The sequence below is a fragment of the Lampetra fluviatilis genome, unplaced genomic scaffold, assembly GCF_964198595.1.
Source record: "Lampetra fluviatilis unplaced genomic scaffold, kcLamFluv1.1 SCAFFOLD_327, whole genome shotgun sequence".
Lineage (NCBI taxonomy): Eukaryota > Metazoa > Chordata > Hyperoartia > Petromyzontiformes > Petromyzontidae > Lampetra > Lampetra fluviatilis.
The window spans coordinates 97501-103575 of NW_027621131.1; the positions used below are offsets into that span (position 1 = coordinate 97501).

At 36.5% G+C, this 6075-nt stretch overlaps 1 long non-coding RNA gene across 2 annotated transcripts in view; it reads left to right on the forward strand.

Annotated features, from left to right (window-relative positions):
• The window catches only part of LOC144954825 (uncharacterized), a 19363-nt gene extending 13352 nt beyond the window's left edge, over positions 1 to 6011 (forward strand). The window contains exon 4 of one of the 2 annotated variants that reach the window (XR_013641381.1): positions 5924 to 6011. This is a non-coding gene — a long non-coding RNA (uncharacterized LOC144954825). Of the gene's footprint in view, positions 1 to 403; positions 435 to 5923 lie in introns of those variants that run through there. The other variant, XR_013641382.1, reaches the window with a different exon arrangement.
• Positions 6012 to 6075: the final 64 nt, after the last annotated feature.

Here is a 6075-nt window from a genome sequence, read left to right on the forward strand (position 1 = left end):
ATGTTGTTGATGTTGATGTTAGTGATGGTGATGATGTTGATGTTGTTGATGTTGATGTTAGTGATGGTGTTGATGTTGATGTTGTTGATGTTGATGTTAGTGATGGTGTTGATGTTGATGTTGTTGATGTTGATGTTAGTGATGGTGATGATGTTGATGTTGTTGATGTTGATGTTAGTGATGGTGATGATGTTGATGTTGTTGATGTTGATGTTAGTGATGGTGTTGATGTTGATGTTGTTGATGTTGATGTTAGTGATGGTGTTGATGTTGATGTTGTTGATGTTGATGTTAGTGATGGTGATGATGTTGATGTTGTTGATGTTGATGTTAGTGATGGTGATGATGTTGATGTTGTTGATGTTGATGTTAGTGATGGTGATGTTGATGTTGTTGATGTTAGTGATGATCTGGGACGATCTGAAGAAGCGTACGGTGATCCAGTTGTTGTTGATGGTGATGTTAGTGATGTTATTAGTGATGGTGATGTTGATGTTGTTGATGGTGATGTTGGTGATGTTGGTGTTGATGATGGTTTTGATGTTGATGATGATGGTGATGTTGATGATGATGATGATGTTAGTGATGGTGTTAGTGTTGATGATGGTGTTGATGTTGATGATGATGATGTTAGTGATGGTGTTGATGTTGATGATGATGGTGATGTTGATGATGATGATGTTAGTGATGGTGTTGATGTTGTTGTTGATGATGATGGTGATGATGATGGTGATGTTAGTGTTGATGATGATGTTAGTGATGTTGTTGATGTTGATGGTGGTGATGTTGTTGATGCTGATGTTAGTGATGATGATGATGATGGTGATGTTGTTGATGGTGTTGATGGTGTTAGTGATGATGTTGATGATGATGTTGATGATGATGTTGATGTTGTTGATGTTGTTGATGGTGTTAGTGATGATGATGATGATGTTGATGTTGTTGATGGTGTTAGTGATGATGATGTTGATGTTGTTGATGTTGTTGATGGTGTTAGTGATGATGATGTTGATGTTGATGTTGTTGATGTTGTTGATGTTGTTGATGTTGTTGATGTTGTTGATGGTGTTAGTGATGATGATGATGATGATGTTGATGTTGTTGATGTTGTTGATGGTGTTAGTGATGATGATGTTGATGATGATGTTGATGTTGTTGATGTTGTTGATGGTGTTAGTGATGATGATGATGATGATGATGTTGATGTTGTTGATGGTGTTGATGGTGTTAGTGATGTTGATGATGATGTTGATGTTGTTGATGGTGTTAGTGATGATGTTGATGATGATGTTGATGTTGTTGATGGTGTTAGTGATGATGATGTTGATGTTGATGTTGTTGATGTTGTTGATGGTGTTAGTGATGATGATGATGATGTTGATGTTGTTGATGGTGTTAGTGATGATGATGATGATGTTGATGTTGTTGATGGTGTTAGTGATGATGTTGATGTTGATGTTGATGTTGTTGATGTTGATGGTGTTAGTGATGATGTTGATGATGATGATGTTGATGTTGTTGATGGTGTTAGTGATGATGATGATGTTGATGTTGATGTTGTTGATGGTGTTAGTGATGATGATGATGTTGATGTTGATGTTGTTGATGGTGTTAGTGATGATGTTGATGATGATGTTGATGTTGTTGATGTTGTTGATGGTGTTAGTGATGATGATGATGTTGATGATGTTGATGTTGTTGATGGTGTTAGTGATGATGTTGATGTTGATGTTGATGTTGTTGATGTTGTTGATGGTGTTAGTGATGATGATGATGTTGATGTTGATGTTGATGTTGTTGATGGTGTTAGTGATGATGATGATGATGATGTTGATGTTGTTGATGTTGTTGATGGTGTTAGTGATGATGATGATGATGATGATGTTGATGTTGTTGATGGTGTTAGTGATGATGTTGATGATGATGTTGATGTTGTTGATGGTGTTAGTGATGATGATGTTGATGTTGATGTTGTTGATGGTGTTAGTGATGATGATGATGATGTTGATGTTGTTGATGGTGTTAGTGATGATGATGATGATGATGTTGATGTTGTTGATGGTGTTAGTGATGATGATGATGATGTTGATGTTGTTGATGGTGTTAGTGATGATGATGATGATGTTGATGTTGTTGATGTTGTTGATGGTGTTAGTGATGATGTTGATGTTGATGTTGATGTTGTTGATGGTGTTAGTGATGATGTTGATGATGATGATGTTGATGTTGTTGATGGTGTTAGTGATGATGATGATGTTGATGTTGATGTTGTTGATGGTGTTAGTGATGATGTTGATGATGATGTTGATGTTGTTGATGGTGTTAGTGATGATGATGATGATGATGATGTTGATGTTGTTGATGTTGTTGATGGTGTTAGTGATGATGATGATGATGATGATGTTGATGTTGTTGATGTTGTTGATGGTGTTAGTGATGATGATGTTGATGATGATGTTGATGTTGTTGATGGTGTTAGTGATGATGTTGATGATGATGTTGATGTTGTTGATGGTGTTAGTGATGATGATGTTGATGTTGATGTTGTTGATGTTGTTGATGGTGATGATGATGATGTTGATGTTGTTGATGGTGTTAGTGATGATGTTGATGATGATGTTGATGTTGTTGATGGTGTTAGTGATGATGATGATGATGATGATGTTGATGTTGTTGATGGTGTTAGTGATGATGATGATGATGTTGATGTTGTTGATGGTGTTAGTGATGATGATGATGTTGATGTTGATGTTGTTGATGGTGTTAGTGATGATGATGATGATGTTGATGTTGTTGATGTTGTTGATGGTGTTAGTGATGATGATGATGATGTTGATGTTGTTGATGTTGTTGATGGTGTTAGTGATGATGATGATGTTGATGATGTTGATGTTGTTGATGGTGTTAGTGATGATGTTGATGTTGATGTTGTTGATGTTGTTGATGGTGTTAGTGATGATGATGATGTTGATGTTGATGTTGATGTTGTTGATGGTGTTAGTGATGATGTTGATGATGATGATGTTGTTGATGGTGTTAGTGATGATGATGATGATGATGTTGATGTTGTTGATGTTGTTGATGGTGTTAGTGATGATGATGATGATGTTGATGTTGTTGATGGTGTTAGTGATGATGATGATGATGATGTTGATGTTGTTGATGGTGTTAGTGATGATGATGATGATGATGTTGATGTTGTTGATGGTGTTAGTGATGATGTTGATGTTGATGTTGTTGATGGTGTTAGTGATGATGTTGATGATGATGATGTTGATGTTGTTGATGGTGTTAGTGATGATGATGATGTTGATGTTGATGTTGTTGATGGTGTTAGTGATGATGTTGATGATGATGTTGATGTTGTTGATGGTGTTAGTGATGATGATGATGTTGATGTTGATGTTGTTGATGGTGTTAGTGATGATGATGATGATGTTGATGTTGTTGATGTTGTTGATGGTGTTAGTGATGATGATGATGATGATGTTGATGTTGTTGATGGTGTTAGTGATGATGATGATGTTGATGTTGATGTTGTTGATGGTGTTAGTGATGATGATGATGATGTTGATGTTGTTGATGTTGTTGATGGTGTTAGTGATGATGATGATGATGATGTTGATGTTGTTGATGGTGTTAGTGATGATGATGATGATGATGATGATGTTGATGTTGTTGATGGTGTTAGTGATGATGATGATGATGATGTTGATGTTGTTGATGGTGTTAGTGATGATGATGATGATGTTGATGTTGTTGATGGTGTTAGTGATGATGTTGATGTTGATGTTGATGTTGTTGATGGTGTTAGTGATGATGTTGATGATGATGATGTTGATGTTGTTGATGGTGTTAGTGATGATGATGATGTTGATGTTGATGTTGTTGATGGTGTTAGTGATGATGTTGATGATGATGTTGATGTTGTTGATGGTGTTAGTGATGATGATGATGTTGATGTTGATGTTGTTGATGTTGTTGATGGTGTTAGTGATGATGATGATGATGATGATGTTGATGTTGTTGATGTTGTTGATGGTGTTAGTGATGATGATGATGATGTTGATGTTGTTGATGGTGTTAGTGATGATGATGATGATGATGATGTTGATGTTGTTGATGTTGTTGATGGTGTTAGTGATGTTGATGATGTTGATGTTGATGTTGATGTTGTTGATGTTGTTGATGGTGTTAGTGATGATGATGATGATGATGATGTTGATGTTGTTGATGTTGTTGATGGTGTTAGTGATGATGATGATGATGATGATGTTGATGTTGTTGATGGTGTTAGTGATGATGTTGATGATGATGTTGATGTTGTTGATGGTGTTAGTGATGATGATGATGTTGATGTTGATGTTGTTGATGGTGTTAGTGATGATGATGATGATGATGATGTTGATGTTGTTGATGGTGTTAGTGATGATGATGATGATGATGTTGATGTTGTTGATGGTGTTAGTGATGATGATGATGATGTTGATGTTGTTGATGGTGTTAGTGATGATGTTGATGTTGATGTTGATGTTGTTGATGGTGTTAGTGATGATGATGATGATGTTGATGTTGATGTTGTTGATGGTGTTAGTGATGATGATGATGATGATGATGTTGATGTTGTTGATGTTGTTGATGGTGTTAGTGATGATGATGATGATGATGATGTTGATGTTGTTGATGGTGTTAGTGATGATGATGATGATGATGATGTTGATGTTGTTGATGTTGTTGATGGTGTTAGTGATGTTGATGATGTTGATGTTGATGTTGTTGATGTTGTTGATGGTGTTAGTGATGATGATGATGATGTTGATGTTGTTGATGTTGTTGATGGTGTTAGTGATGATGATGATGATGATGTTGATGTTGTTGATGGTGTTAGTGATGATGATGATGATGATGATGTTGATGTTGTTGATGGTGTTAGTGATGATGTTGATGATGATGTTGATGTTGTTGATGGTGTTAGTGATGATGATGATGTTGATGTTGTTGATGTTGTTGATGGTGTTAGTGATGATGATGATGATGTTGATGATGGTGATGTTAGTGATGGTGATGTTGATGGTGATGTTAGTGATGGTGTTGTTGATATTAATGTTGTTGATGTTGTTGATGTTGTTGTTGTTAATGTTGTTGATGTTGTTGATGGTGGTGATGTTAGTGATGGTGATGTTGATGGTGATGTTAGTGATGGTGTTAGTGATGTTGATGTTGTTGATGGTGTTAGTGATGGTGGTGATGTTAGTGATGATGATGATGTTGTTGATGTTGTTGATGTTGTTGATGATGGTGATGTTGTTGATGATGATGATGGTGATGATGTTGTTGATGGTGGTGATGTTGTTGATGATGATGATGGTGATGATGTTGTTGATGGTGGTGATGTTGTTGATGATGATGATGATGATGTTGATGTTGTTGATGTTGATGATGGTGATGTTGATGTTGATGATGATGTTGTTGATGTTGTTGATGGTGGTGATGTTGTTGATGATGATGATGATGGTGTTGATGTTGTTGATGTTGATGATGGTGATGATGATGTTGATGATGATGTTGTTGATGTTGTTGATGGTGATGTTGTTGATGTTGATGATGATGTTGTTGATGTTGATGTTGTTGATGGTGGTGATGTTGATGTTGATGGTGATGTTGATGATGATGGTGATAATGTTGTTGATGGTGGTGATGTTGTTGATGATGATGATGGTGATGATGTTGTTGATGGTGGTGATGTTGTTGATGTTGATGTTGTTGATGTTGTTGATGGTGGTGATGTTGTTGATGATGATGATGGTGATAATGTTGTTGATGGTGGTGATGTTGTTGATGATGATGATGGTGATGATGTTGTTGATGGTGGTGATGTTGTTGATGTTGATGTTGTTGATGTTGTTGATGGTGGTGATGTTAGTGATGATCTGGGACGATCTGAAGAAGCGAACGGTGATCCAGTTGGAGTTCTCCACAGACGTGAGGGCTGTGAAGCTGAGACGAGACCGGTGACAACAACAACAACAACAACAACACAACCACAACCACAACCACAACAACAACAACAACACA